The sequence below is a fragment of the Elaeis guineensis genome, chromosome 5 (assembly GCF_000442705.2).
Source record: "Elaeis guineensis isolate ETL-2024a chromosome 5, EG11, whole genome shotgun sequence".
Taxonomy (NCBI): Eukaryota; Viridiplantae; Streptophyta; class Magnoliopsida; order Arecales; family Arecaceae; genus Elaeis; species Elaeis guineensis.
This window is the reverse complement of record NC_025997.2, coordinates 95,141,930-95,156,366: the sequence shown is the minus strand read 5'-3', so window position 1 is coordinate 95,156,366 and position 14,437 is coordinate 95,141,930.

The window sequence follows — 14,437 nt, the reverse complement described above, 5'->3', positions numbered from 1 at the left end:
TACTAGAAATCACTGATCACGGAGATTATCACATCTCTACCAAGGGAGTGTAGGGATCTGAGAAAATAGTGGGAGCCTAATTTGTTTAAAAATAAAACTCCTAAATAAATTGGTTAAGTCTGATTACAAAATCTAACTAGAAACTTTCGACTCTCTACAGGAAATATGTCTACCTCCAACCCCCTGACCAAAATACTAGACACCCACAGATTGACTGGACCCAATTTCAAAGACTGGTTGAGAAACTACAGAATTATTCTAGATTTTAAAAAATTGACTCATATCTTGGATCAGGACCCACCTGTCATGCCAGCACGTCCGACTGTTAAACAGAGAGCGTCTCTGAAAAAGTGGACGGATGATGATAACAAAACAAGGTACTACATGTTGGGTGCAATGTCTGATAACTTGCAGCACCAGCATGAGAATATTTTGACTACCCACCAAATATTGGCTCACCTGCAAGAGTTGTTTGGTGAACAGAGTCACGCGGCCAAGTATCAAGTCTGTTAAAGACTTTTTAAGACCAAGATGCATGATAGGTAGTCAGTCCAAGATCATTGTTTGACAATGATCAAGGACCTTGAGGAGCTTGAAAAACTCGATATCATCTTAGATAAAGATTTTCAGATTGATGTGATCCTTCAGTCTTTGTCCGATGCATATGGTCAGTTCATCATGAACTTCCATATGCATAAGATGCAGTATACCTTGGTTGAGTTAATGAACATGTTGGTTATGGCTGAGCTTTCTTTGAAGAGTTCAAAAAGCTCATTCCTTACTGTGGAGCGAACTTCTTCCAAGAAAAAGTCTTTTGAAAAGAATAAGAAGTCTGCGAAGAAACAGAAGGTGGATGGGAAAAGGAAGAAGACAGAACTGAAGAAGAAGGCTGCTGAAAAGGAAAAATATTTTCACTGCAATTCAGACGGCCATTGGAAATGGAACTATCCTCAGTACATGGCCACCCTGAAGAATAAGAAGGATGGTCCTTCTGGAGGTATGCTCGTTATAGAATCTAATCTTATGATTTTCTCTGCAACCAGTTGGGTACTTGACTCTAGTTCTAGTGCTCATTTGCGCACTTCTATGCAGGGTCTTGAGGAGAGCAGAAGACTGAGAGATGGGGATATGATCCTATGTGTCGAAAATGGAGCAAGAGTTACTGCTGTGGCCATAGGAACCTACCCTCTGCGATTACCATTAGGATTAAATTTAGTTCTTAGAGACTGTTATTATGTGCCTGCAACAAGCAGGAATTTGATTTCTGTTTTATGTTTAGCACAAGAAGGCTATGTGATTAGCTTTCATAAGGACCATTGTAATATATTTTATGAAAATAATAAAGTTGCAAATAATTTTCTTATTAATGGTCTCTATCAGCAACATATTGATGTATCTGTATTTCATATCGTGCAAAATGTGAATGCCATAGAAATAAAAAGGCCTAGAGATAGTCTAAATGATAGGTATCTGTGGCACCTAAGGCTAGGTCATATAGCAGAAGACAGGGTTAACAAATTGAAAAAATTCAAGCTATTGAGTCCGTTGACTTTCAAGTCATATTCAGTTTGTGAATCATGCCTTCAAGGCCAAATGATCAAGCTCCCTTTTGTGAGACATGAGAAAAGGGCCACAGACCTACTTGCCCTAGTACATACGGATGTGTGCGGCCCATCTGATGTGCCGGTTAGAGGCAACTATGTCTACTTCATTACCTTCACCGATGATATGTCTAGGTACAGATATATGTTTCTAATGAAACACAAGTCTGAAGTCTTTGAAAAGTTCAAAGAATTCAGGCATGAGGTAGAAAAACAAACAGAAAAGCCCATTAAGGTTCTTCGATCAGATCAAGGAGGTGAATACCTTAGTCGGAAGTTCCTAGACTATCTTAAGGATAATGGCATAATCTCTTAATGGACTCCACTTGGAATGCCACAACTTAACAGGGTTTCAGAATGGAGAAATCGGACCCTATTAGATATGGTCCGTTCCATGATGAACTTCATGGACCTCCCTGAGTTTCTTTAGGGACATTGTCTTATGACAGCAATATATGTATTGAATAGGATTCCCTCTAAAACCGTTCCTACCACCCTGTATGAGATATGGCATGGTAAGAAACCAAACCTGAGTCATCTCAGAATTTGGGGTTGTCCGGCTCATATCAAGAGACAGCAGGCGGACAAGTTAAAGTTCAAGTCTTTTAGAGCTCGATTCATAGGATATCCTAAAGAGTCATTAGGATACTATTTCTATATTCTGAAAGATCACAATATGATTGTGAATCGACATGCTATTTTTCTTGAAAAATAATTTATTCAAGATGGTGTTATCGAAAGAATAATTAAGCTCAAGGAGAATGTCTCCCAAGAGCAACGAGCTAAAGAACCTGAGGAACCCAATCAATTAGAACCAGTCCTAATACAACCTCTTCCACCTCGTAGATTGACTAGAATTTTCCATCCTCCTGAAAGGTACTTAGGTACTATACAAGAGAAAGTAGAGAAAATATTCCTCATGGGAAATGGGGCTCATGGTGATGACCCCAAGATCTATGATGAGGCGATATTAGATATCGACTCTGAAAAATGGTTAGAGGCAATAAGATCAAAAATTGACTCGATGCACTCAAACTAAGTCTAGACCTTGGTAGATCCACCTAAAGGTATTGTACCTATTAGGTGTAAATGGATCTTCAAGAGAAAGATAGGTGCAGATGGAAATGTAGAGACATTCAAGGCTAGGCTCGTAGCAAAAGGTTATAGTCAGCATGAAGGCATTGACTATCAAGATACCTTTTCGCTCGTAACCATGCTAAAATCCATCCGCACATTACTTGCTGTTGCAGCCTATTTTGATTATGAAATATGGCAGATGGACGTGAAAACGGCGTTCTTAAATGGATATCTTGAGGAAGATATCTATATAGAACAGTCGCTTGATTTCACATCCAGTGATGATGATCACAAGATCTGCAAGCTGCAAATGTCTATTTATGGACTTAAGCAAGCATCTCGGAGCTAGAATACTCATTTTAATGATGTGATCAAAATGTTTTGTTTCATCAAGAATGAGGAGGAACCATGTGTATTCAAAAAGGTCAGTGGAAGCACAGTTATCTTCCTCGTACTGTACGTTGATGACATCCTCCTAATTGAAAATGATATTTTCATATTGACCTCAGTCAAAATATAGTTGCCTAAGGAGTTCTCTATGAAAGATCTAGGAGAGGCATCCTTTATACTAGATATTAAGGTCTATAGAGATAGACCAAATAGGATGCTAGGACTTTCACAGAAGATGTACATAGAGGAGGTGCTAAAAAGGTTTAGCATGAAAAACTCCAAAAGAGATTTAGTACCTTTTAGACATGGCATTCATCTCTCCAAGAAGATGTGCCCTAGCACACCTGAGGAGATTGAACGCATGAGCAAGATTCCTTATGCTTCGGCAATAGGAAGTCTCATGTATGCCATGCTATGTACACGACCTGATATAGCCCATGCTGTGAGTGTCACAAGCAGATATCAGTCGAATCCAGACGAAGAGCACTGGACTTCTGTGAAATGTATCCTTTAGTACTTGAGAAGGACTAAGGATATGTTTCTAGTCTTTGGGAATGAAAAACTCCAGATTCAGAGATTTACAGACTCAAACTTTATGTCTGATATAGATGATCGAAAGTCGACATTTGACAGTCTGTTCATTTGCAATGGTGGTGCAGTTAGCTAGAAGAGTTCCAAGCAGACGGTGATTGCTGATGCCACCATGGAGGCAGAGTATATTGCTGCATCGAAAGCTGCGAAGAAGGTATTCGAGTACAAGAAGTTTGCCGCAGAGCTTGGAGTGATGTCATTGGATGTCATCTCTCTTTACTCTGACAATAATGATGCCATAGCCCTAGCTAAGGAGCCAAGGTCTCATCAGAAGTCCAAGCATATCGAGCGGTGACTCCATCTGATCTGTGATTACCTCAAAAAGGGTTATGTCGAGGTTAAGAGAGTCGATTCCACAGACAATGTGACAGACCCACCGACAAAGCCATTAAGCCAGCAAAAGATCGAAGCCCACCTTGAGAAAATGGGACTTAGATATGTAGCCAATTGGTATTAGGTCAAGTGGGAGTTTGTTAGATGTGTGCCCTAGATGTCAGATTGGCTGATACATTCCTGTACAAATATAAGGATAAATTTATAATTTTGACTATAAATAAATAAAAGAGTTATTCTACTATCACATTGTGTACATTATGTTTGTGATACATCCTTTGAGTTAGTAGGAATGTTAATTCATATTTTTCAAAGTTAAAAATTTAATACAAGAATTTACATAACTAACTCATAAACAGCTCCTGACCATAGGATCATCACAAGGATGGTGATCGATCCGGAAGGTTGGTGTACGATCGCTTCCTTAGGATAGATGTGTCTTGAGTCTATGGTGTGGAGACACTGAAGCGAGAGTACAAGTATTCATTGAGAACGAGAGTACTAAGCGTGACCACCTCGAGCAGTCATAAAAAAGTCTACCTTCTCATCGATGACTAGCTCGATGCTGTAGCTGTGTGTCTAGTTCTTTGACCTGAGGTGCATCGACAGTTTACCTAGAGTGTGTTATAGTTTGACTACACCATAACTCGATCTCCTAGCTATTTGAAACCCTGAGATGTATGTTGGCTGTAGCATATTCATTGTAGGAACCAGATTGCACCAAGATGGGATCTATCAACCTCGGTAGATAAGAGGAGTGATCCTATGATGATCAAAAGATCGAGTCCTTAAGCCCAAGGCCATGACAAACTGAAATAATGGAAAAGAGTTTTTCATTGGGGTTTCACATCGGACTCAGATCGATCGATTGATTCATATGACCGATGTTGGGTTTGACGAGTTCACCTTAACCCTAATTTAGTCGGAACTCATGATAGAGGAACTCAATCACACAGGTAGCTGCACCGAGAGGTTCATCTTCAGTTCTGATGGGTTGCCACCATATACTGCTAGGTGTCACTGATGGATTTTGAGAGCAATTAGAATGATCATGATGATCGATCATTCTAATTGTCTGAATCAAAAGAGTTCTAGTCCATCGAAAGGAGCTTCGATGATGTCGATGATGAGATCATGACATGTCTCATTACCATACGAAATTGAACCTAAATGGGTTACACAAATAAGGGTTAGGGTCTGAATGTCATCAATTGAGCTAACCCAATTGATTTGGATAAGATCCAATTAGGTTCAAGAAAATCATGCTAGCACACGATTGAGCCTAACTTTCTCCTCGTATAATCTTTTTCATCTTGACTGAGCTAAATGTGATTTGACTCACCTAGAGAATCTTGAAAAGATTTTTCTCAGTCTAAATGAAGCTTGTCCAGCTCAGAAAAGGCTTGTCTTAATTCATGAGATGAATTTAAGACAAGCACCTGCTAATTCTTATCACCTACCAATTTCATTTTAGGACATTTGTCAAAAGTTGACATATGGATCTTAAATTGAAGGCCACTTGGTAAGAGCTTATTGGAGGATTTTTGTAGAGCCAAACCACATCAAATTAGGTGCCATAATCAGATTATGGCGCAAGCCCAATTGAATTAAGTGGGCACCGCAAGTGGATAAGGTTGGAGAGTCTTGATAAGATTGGACTCTTTGGCGCCAACCTCTCTTTGTCCTTATCCAGTGTTGGCGCCAACTTTGAGATAGAGGCTTGGGTTCTTATCTGATGTGATCAGATGACATCAAGCAACCAATCAAAATTTTTTCAAAATTTATTGAAATTTTTTGATTGGTTGAATGATGTAGTACTGCACAGCATACAGGGTCTATATAAACCCTTCTGCACCTAGGGTTTTAAAAAGAAAGTTGTTTTATGCACAAAACCCAATAGCTACCATCCCCTCCCTTCTTCTCTATGTCCTCCCTGCTCTCCTATCTCCCCTCTTCACATCCAAAGAGTTGGACGATCATCTGGTGCAAGAAAAAGGTGTGGTGACGCCTGGAACAGGAAGGCTGTAGCATATTCATGAGTCCCGACTGAATTAGGGTTAAGGTGAACTCGTCAAACCTAACATCAGTCATATGAATCAATCGATCGATCTGAGTCCGATGTGAAATCCCAATGGAAAACTTTTTTTCCATTATTTCATTCTGCCATGGCCATGGGCTTAAGGACTCGATCTTTCGATCATCATAGGACTACTCCTCTCATCTATCGAGGTTGATAGATCCCATCTTGGTGCGACCTAGTTTTTACAATGAATATGCTACAGCCAACATACACCTCAGGGTTTTGAATGGCTAGGAGATCGAGTTATGGTGTAGTCAAACTATAACACACTCAAGGTGAACTGTCGATGCACCTCAGGTCAAAGAACTAGACACACAACTGCAGCATCGAGCTAGTCATCGACGAGAAGGTAGACTTCTTTATGACTGCTCGAGGTGGTCACGCTCAGTACTCTCTCTCTTAATGAATACCTGTACTCTCACTTTGGTGTCTCCATACCGTAGACTCAAGACACATCTACCCTAAGGAAGCGATCGTACACTAACCTTCTGGATCGATCACCATCCTCATGATGATCCTGTGGTCAGGAGCTGTTTATGAGTTAGTTATGTAAATTCAAGCCTTAAATTTTCAACTCTTAAAAATATAAATTGACATTCCTACTAACTCAAAGGATGTATCACAGACACAATGTACATTATGTGATAGAAGAATAATCCATTTATTGATTTATAGTCAAAATTATAAATTTGCCCTTAGATTTGTACAAGAATGTGTCAGTCAATCTGGCATCTAGGACACACATCTAACAAACTCCCACTTGACCTAATGCCAATTGGCTACATATCTAAGTTCCATCTTCTCAAGGTAGGCTTTAATCTTTTGCTGGCCTAATGACTTTGTCAGTTGGTCTGCCACATTGTCTGTGGAGTTGACTCTCTTAACCTCGACATAACCCTTTTCGAGGTAATCATGAATCAGATAGAATCGCCGCTCGATATGCTTGGACTTCTAGTGAGACCTTGGCTCCTTAGCTAGGGCTATGGTGCCATTATTGTCAGAGTAAAGAGGGATGGCATCCGATGACATCACTCCAAGCTCTGTGGCAAACTTCTTATACCAGAATGCCTCTTTCGCAGCTTCTGATGCAACAATAAACTCTGCCTCCATGGTAGAATCAGCAATTACCATCTGCTTGGAACTCTTCCAGCTGACTGCACCACCATTGCAAATGAATAGACTCCTAGATGACGACTTTCGATCATCTATATCAGACCTAAAGTCTGAGTCTGTAAATCTCTGAACCTGGAGTTCTCCATTCCCAAAGACTAAAAATATATCCTTAGTCCTTCTCAAGTACTTAAGGATACATTTCACAGAAGTCCAGTGCTCTTCACCTGGATTTGACTGATATCTGCTTGTGACACTCACAGCATGGGCTATATCAGGTCGTGTACATAGCATGGTATACATGAGGCTTCCTATTGCCGAAGCATAAGGGATCTTGCTCATGCGTTCAACATCTTCTTGAAGAGATGAATGCCATGTCTAAAAGGTACTAAACCTCTTTTGGAGTTTTCCATGCTAAACCTTTTTAGCACCTCCTGTATGTACATCTTCTGTGAGAGTCCCAGCATCCTATTTGGTCTATCTCTATAGACCTTAATACCTAGTATAAAGGATGCCTCTCCTGAATCTTTCATAAAGAACTCCTTAGAGAACCATATTTTGACTGAGGTCAACATGAAAATATCATTCCCAATCAGGAGGATGTCATCTACGTACAGTATGAGGAAGACAACTGCGCTCCCAGTGACCTTCTTGAACACACATGGTTCCTCTTCGTTCTTGATGAAATCAAACATTTTGATCACATCATTGAAATGAGTATTCCAGCTCTGAGATGCTTGCTTAAGTCCATAAATGGATCTTTGCAGCTTGCAGATCTTGTGATCATCATCACTGGATGTGAAACCAAGTGGCTGTTCCATATAGATATCTTCCTCAAGATATCCATTTAAGAATATCATTTTCACATCCATCTGCCATATTTCATAATCGAAATAGGCTGCAACAACAAGCAATGTGCGGATGGATTTTAGCATGGCTACGGGCGAGAAGGTATCCTGATAGTCAATGCCTTCGCGCTGACTATAACCTTTCGCTACGAGCCTAGCCTTGAATGTCTCCATATTTCCATCTACACCTATCTTTCTCTTGAAGATCCATTTACACCTAATAGGTACATACCTTTAGATGGATCTACCAAGGTCCAAACTTGGTTTGAGTGCATCGAGTCAATTTCTGATCTCATTTCCTCTAACTATTTCTCAGAGTCGATATCTGATATCGCCTTGTCATCATAGGTCTTGGGGTCATCACCATGAGCCTCATTTTTTATGAGGAATATTTTTTCTACTTCCTCTAGTATAGTACCTAAGTACCTTTCAGGATGAAAAATTCTAGTTGATCTATGAGGTGGAAGAGGTTGGGTTAGGACTAGTTCTAATTGATTGGGTTCCTCAGGTTCTTTAGCTGTTGCTCTTGGGAGACATTCTCCTTGAGCTTAATTATTCTTCCGATGCCACCATCTTGAATAAACTATTTTTTAAAAAAAATAGTATGTCGATTCACAATCACATTGTGGTCTTTCGAAATATAAAATTAGTATCCTAATGACTCTTTAGGATATCCTATGAACCGAGCTCTAAAAGACCTGAACTTTAACTTGTCCGCCTGCTGTCTCTTGACATGAGCCGGATGATGCGTAGTCGTTGATAGCACCAAAAATAACTCTACTCACTATGTAGGTAGGATGAGTCGAGATCATATCCTCAGAGATCTTGGGCTAAGTTGAGATTAAAAGGCAGAAGCGTTGTTTTGATTTAGAAAATAAATTATCTTAAAATTGATGTAATTAGAAAATAAAGAGCTCGGAAGTTTTGAATTAATTTACACTAGCAGAGTTGTATCTCTTTTTTTAATTAAATAGATATGATTAATCTTAGAAAAAATATCTATCTTTTCTTGGCACACCCCGTACCCGTAGATCACGACGTGTCTCTAGAAAGTACTAGGTAAACAACTTTTCTTTCTTCGACACACCCTGTACCCGTAGATCACGGCACGTCTCCAGAAAGTAAAAGTTGTTCCTAATATTAATCTAACAGAACAGCATAAATAAAAGCATATGAAAGAGAGCAAATAAAGAACTCATGATGATTTAAATAAAAAGCATAATCTTTATTGCATATAAAGAAATACAAGAAAGTTTAGAACAATAAACCATCTCTGTGTCGTTACAAAATTTCTTCTTCACTTTCGAGACTGCTAGCCTAGCTACTCATGTTGTAGTCCCTTTCTATTCCTCTATGCAAGGCTCTAGAAGAATTTCTGGGCTCTCCCTCTGTTGCTCCTAGATTGATTTTGATGATTACAAAGCAGATTGAAGGGATACAAATATTTTAAATTGAAAAAGGCTTTATGCTCTTCAAGGGCAAAATCGTAATTTTGCTAAAATCCTGATTTGATAATATCATTTGGTAGAACAAAAGATTTTTGATCCAATGGTGAAAATTTCATTGTGTTTGGACTAATATTTTTGAAGTTATGAAGGTTTGAAGTGCATGAGTCGACTCATGAGTCAACTCATGGCACTATGAGCTGAATGGCACGAAAAAATTCCCATGGCACGCTGGATTTTTGGCTTGGCACGACCTGTGAGTCGACTCATGAGTCGACCCACAAGGCATGAGTCGACTCATGAGTCGACCCCTGCTGATTTGAGCCGAAAAATTCAGAAATCAGATCTTCTGGTCTGTTGCAACAGAAGTCGACTCATGAGTCGACTCCTGAAGCATGAGTCGACTCATGAGTCGACCCCTGCGACGGGAAATGTCAGCAACGGCTATTTTTTTGCCCATTTTAATTGCCATTTATGCTTCCTAAAAATCCTCTAACGGCTCTTTATCTGCCTAAATTGTTTTCTCTTGCTTCTAATGCTACAAAATGCTTTAAATGATGAAAGAAATTGCAGATTAAATAGCGGATCAAACGTGAAATCAAATGTGAAGAGAAAAGAGAGGAAAAAGAGAAGAACAGAAGAGAGGATCCGAAATTTGCAAGAAAAAGCCTGAGATCAACGAAATATCCATAGAGAAAAAGAGAGAGGATCCACAATATACCAGAGAGATTGTGAAAGAGAAAAGAAAGATCTTTCAAGGAGAGAGTTCTTCACGCCTATCGTTTCAACCTTGATCTAGAGATCGTTCAAAGCTTTCAAGAGATCTTCAATCAATAATCAACCTCTTCTCAAGCGTTCAACCGTTCATTCATCTTGAGAAAATCTGAAAAAGGGGTTCTTCATTTGAGTAAAGCTTTTATTGTTATATTTGCTCATTTAAGGAGCTGTTATTGTATTCATCTGTGCTCTAAATATTCTTACTCTTTGTGAGTTTTTGCTCTTGTTTTTGGAGGATTTCCAAAACAAGGAAAGGTTGATCCGAACCTGAAATCGGAGTGTTTTGGGTTGGCTTGTACCCGGGAAACAAGTGTTCTAGCTTGGGATAGCTAGGGTCGGAGTTTCCGACGTCCTGTATTCTAGCTTGGGATAGCTAGTGTCGGAGTTTTCGACGTTTTGTATTCGGGTTGAATACAAAGGATAGTGGATTAAAATTCCCAAGTGGGATCTTGGGGAGTGGACGTAGGTGCAAGGTTAGCACCGAACCACTATAAATCCTTGTGTTTGTGGTGTGCTTTATCGCTTTATCTTATTTCTTTATTATATCCTTGCAATACTGCTTTAGTTAATTAATATTGATTTAAAGCCATTGTTTTGTTCTTCATAAGTTATCTGTTGGGCTTAAAATTTTTAGAAACCCAATTCACCCCCCCTCTTGGGTTGCATAGCTGGGCAACAAGTGGTATCAGAGCCAGTGCTCTAGCCCTTCTTTGATCTAACAATCAAAGAGCCAAAGATCTATGGCAACCCATGTTGGAACTTCTCTAGCTGAGGGGCAATCAACAAACCGACCTCCACTTTTCAATGGGTCTAATTACACCTATTGAAAAGCTCGGATGAAGATTTTCATACAAGCACTCGACTATGATATGTGGAGTATCATAGTGAATGGTCCTCACACACCCACCAAGATTATAGATGGTGAGGAGTCAACCAAACCCGAGAAAGAATGGGATGAGGTTGACAAGAAATTGGCACAATTAAATGCCAAAGCTATGAATGTTCTTTATTGTGCACTAGATGCTAGTGAATTTAATCGCATTTCTACTTGTGCATCTGCTAAAGAAATATGGAATAGGTTAGAAGTCACCCATGAGGGAACAAATCAAGTAAAAGAGTCTAAAATAAACATGCTTGGACATAAATATGAATTGTTCAAAATAGAGCATGATGAGTCCATAACTGCTATGTTTACTCATTTTACTGATATAATCAATGGTTTAAAGAGTCTTGGCAAATCTTATACTAACAGTGAACTTGTAAGGAAGATTCTCAGGTCACTGCCAAGAACTTGGGAAGCCAAGGTGACTGCCATCCAAGAAGCAAAGGACTTGAACACTCTACCTCTAGAAGAGCTTCTTGGATCCTTGATGACTATGAACTTAGCATGATGCAACATCAAGAGGATGAAATCAAAAAGAAAAGAACCATTGCCCTCAAATCCACAACTTCACCTGATTATGAAACAGATGACTCTGAAGATGAAGATCAGGATGAGGAGATGGCTCTCATCACCCGGAAATTCAAGAAGTTTCTAAGAAAAAGGAAACAGGGGATGAGAAAGAAATTTACAAAAGGGGATCAAAGCATAGAAAAGGAGAAAGATCAAACCCCTATATGCTACGAGTGCAAGAAGCCAGGACATTTCAGATCCGAATGTCCTCAATTGAAGAAAGGTCCAAAGAAATTCAAAAAGAAGGCAATGATGGCGACCTGGAGTGCGAGTGATGACTCAAGCTCCGACGAGGAAACCTCAACCGAACAAGCCAATCTGTGCCTGATGGCACATGAAAATGAGGTAACTTCTGAATCCACTAGTGAATTTACTTTTGAAGAATTGCATGAAGCTTTCTATGATTCAATTGATGAATTAAAGAAACTAGGGAAGAAAAACAAAGAGCTGAAATTGAAAAATCAGTCCTTAGTGAAACAAGCTGAAATTCTTTCAATTGAAAAATTCACATTGATTCAAGAAAATCAAAACTTTAAGGATGAAATTAACAACTGAAATCTATAGTAGATAAGTTCACCTTAAGTTCAAACAAGCTAAATATGATCCTTGATAATCAGAAAGCTATATATGATAAGGCTGGACTTGGTTATAAACCCCTGAAGAAACAAAAATTTTTGAAGGATATTTATGCAAATTATTCAAGCAAAAAGCCTACAAATATTACTTGTTTTAAATGTGGAAGAATAGGACATAAATCATACACATGTCTTATTAACAAATATGCAAACACAAAGAAAATATGGGTTCCAAAAGGAACCATTCTGACTAACCTGAAAGGACCCAAGAAAGCTTGGGTACCTAAGACAGAAACTTGATCTGTGCTTGCAGGTGTGTCTAGCATCCCAAGAAGGAAACAGGAAATGGTATCTTGACAGCGGATGCTCGAGACACATGACTGGTGATGAATCACAATTCATCACGCTTGATGCTAAGGATGGAGGGATGGTCACCTTTGGAGATAATGGCAAAGGAAAGATCATCGGGATAGGTAACATTGGTATCACTCCCTCCAAATACATTGAGAATGTTTTACTTGTTAAAGGTTTAAAGCATAACTTACTTAGCATTAGTCAATTCTGTGATAAAGGGTATAAAGTAAGTTTTGAATCATCTGTATGCATTGTGACGAGTCCTATTAACGATGGCATTAAATTTATAGGACATAGGCATGGCAATGTTTATATGGTAGACTTGAATGATTTAACTAAATTAGACATGCAATGCCTAGTTTCCTTAAATGCTAAAATAAATGAGACTAGTTGGCTGTGGCATCGTAGACTTGCACATATTAGCATGCATTCTCTTTCAAAATTAATCAAAAAGGATTTAGTTCTCGGTTTGCCAAAATTAAATTTTGAAAAGGATAGAATTTGTGATGCATGCCAATTAGGTAAACAAACTAGAATATCATTTAAATCCAAAAATACTATTTCAACTTCTAGACCTTTAGAGCTCTTACATATGGATTTATTTGGACCAACTAAAACCACTAGTCTAGGAGGAAAACGATATGGATTTGTAATAATTGATGATTACTCTCGTTTTACTTGGGTTTTCTTTTTAGCTCACAAAAATGAAACTTTTCAAATTTTCACGAAATTTCATCGAAAAGTCACTAATGAAAAAGGGTTTTCAATTCAAAATATTAGAAGTGATCATGGAACAGAATTTGAAAATCATGACTTTGAAAATTTTTGTGATGAAAATGGAATTGGCCACAACTTCTCTGCTCCTAGGACACCCCAACAAAATGGGGTAGTTGAAAGGAAAAATAGAACCTTAGAAGAAATGGCCCGTACCATGCTCTGTGAAAGCAACCTTCCAAAATATTTTTGGGCGAAGCTATTAACACAGCATGTTACATTTTAAATCGTGCTTTAATAAGACAATTTTTAAAGAAAACCCCCTATGAACTTTGGAAAGGAAGAAAACCAAATATTGCCTATTTTCATGTTTTTGGTTGCCGATGTTTTGTATTAAATAATGGCAAAGAAAAACTTGGTAAATTTGATGCAAAATCAGATGAAGCAATCCTTCTAGGTTACTCCTCCACTAGTAAAGCATTTAGAGTGTTCAACAAAAGAACCTTAGTAGTTGAGGAGTCCATACATGTTGTCTTTGATGAATCTAACGATCTTCCTTCAAGGAAGAATAAGGGTGTTGATGATGCAGATCCACTAATAGAAGGTATGAAGGAGATCACTCTAAAAGATTCAGCAACTCCAGAAGACAAGGATCAAGAAGATGAACAAAATGAGAAAGGTGAAGAAATTCAAGAACAACCTCAAGGTACAAATGACTTACCCAAGGAATGGAGGTATGTTCACAACCACCCTAAGGAATTAATTATCGGTGATCCTATGCATGGGGTAAAAACACGTTCTTCACTTAGAGATGTACTTAATCATTGTGCTTTTGTATCTCAACTTGAACCTAAAACTTTTGAAGAAGCTGAAAATGATCATAACTGGATTAATGCTATGCAAGAAGAACTCAGTCAATTTGAAAGAAATAATGTTTGGACCTTAGTGAAAAGACCTAAAGATTATTCAATAATTGGCACAAAATGGGTCTTTAGAAACAAATTAGATGAGCATGGAAATGTAATTAGAAATAAAGCAAGACTGGTTGCTAAGGGATATAATCAAGAAGAAGGAATTGATTTTGATGAA